This window comes from Schistocerca cancellata, chromosome 10 (assembly GCF_023864275.1).
Source record: "Schistocerca cancellata isolate TAMUIC-IGC-003103 chromosome 10, iqSchCanc2.1, whole genome shotgun sequence".
Taxonomy (NCBI): Eukaryota; Metazoa; Arthropoda; class Insecta; order Orthoptera; family Acrididae; genus Schistocerca; species Schistocerca cancellata.
In genome coordinates this window covers 221,135,462-221,136,816 of record NC_064635.1, presented here as the reverse complement: position 1 = coordinate 221,136,816, position 1,355 = coordinate 221,135,462, and the positions used below count along the sequence as shown (strand labels likewise).

The 1,355-nt window shown below is 45.8% G+C and overlaps 1 non-coding gene across 1 annotated transcript; it reads right to left on the bottom strand.

The window, feature by feature from the left end:
- Positions 1-206: 206 nt before the first annotated feature.
- Trnae-uuc (transfer RNA glutamic acid (anticodon UUC)) lies at positions 207-278 on the bottom strand. The gene has a single exon. It is a non-coding gene; the product is annotated as a tRNA-Glu (tRNA).
- Positions 279-1,355: the final 1,077 nt, after the last annotated feature.

The following is a 1,355-nucleotide window of genomic DNA, read 5'->3' as shown; positions in this document are numbered from 1 at the left end:
TCGTTGCACTGATAGAACTGTAATGATATTGAGGTACTCACTGTTGGGAACACCTCTCGATTGGACACGAGGAAGGTAGAAAAGACTCAAAGCAGGGGTTACACTGGCATGGTACGGGATACTTAGTGGCGGTAAATTGCCAAATTCGGTATGGATTTGGTTAGCATACTGGCTCTGTTGGAAAACTGCAGTTATAAATAAAATTTTTCCGGTACCGGGAATCGAACCCGAGCCTCCTGGGTGAAAGCCAGGTATCCTAGCCACTAGACCATACCGGATTTCTGTGTGCTTGTTCCTTAAGTTGAGTCAGGCTCTACCTCTTGCCGGGGAGATACATGAGGGATGTCGCCACTGCCGGTGAGATGTGAGGGTGTGACGGTTAGATACTGTCACCGCCTGGCAGCACTCCATCACGCTGGTGCCGTCGAGTTTTGCCGCTGAGACGAACTCTTGCTGGAAGCTCGCCAACTGTGGCTCTTACACAACCCTGTGGCACACAGTATGCGTTCTGAGGCAGACCGTCACCGCTGCCGAAATGTTAAGGTCTGGGAAGAAATACGTAGACCGCAGTTCGGGTAGTGTTGATGAGGGCACGTTAGACTTGAGCAACTTTTGACCATACAGTGAAAGCTTTCACGACCGTGAGTCTTCCGGGTTGTATAATCATCGTCCGCGAAACTGTTCCGTTACGATTCGTCCAGAATTGCACAGGACATCTGAGCAGGACAGAGTAAGCCGATGCAGGATCACCTCTGAAGATGTCTAGCGCAGCTCTGAGACGAAACATTAGCAGCCGAGTACCTTTTTCAGATTCTTCTCATTTATCTTTTCTTTTTTTTTTTGTTCGAATTTGCGTCCAACTTTTGCCATGTCTTCTTATTCTGTCTGAGGTGCAGTTTAAACCTCTTCTCTTTTCGCTGTAGAGTTGGCTTATGCGTGGAGTAGGCGCATGCGCAAAACTAAATTTGTCGTTCCTTTTTATTGTTCCAATTTTATCCTTACTGCGACTTTCGTAAAAATCTCCAAAGTTGCGTAGCTAATTTCGTTGGTTCCATTCTCTTAATATGCCTACAGAATTTTAGCGTACGTCTTCTCACATCCGAATACAATCAGCATACATTTCAATTTCTATATGTGACTCCAGCGGTCAAGTGATTAACGTACGGAGTAAGGTTTTCCCGTAAACGGCCTGCAGATTATTTAATTTCGTTACATCACTAGTACAGATCGATCTCATTCAAGATTATCACGGAATTTGAACTTCAGTATCACCTCCGATATTTGCAGCGAAATTCGCTTCAGACTTTGAAGAGACAAGCGCAGGGGTATTGCGCTTGTTTGTGACAAGTGCCACA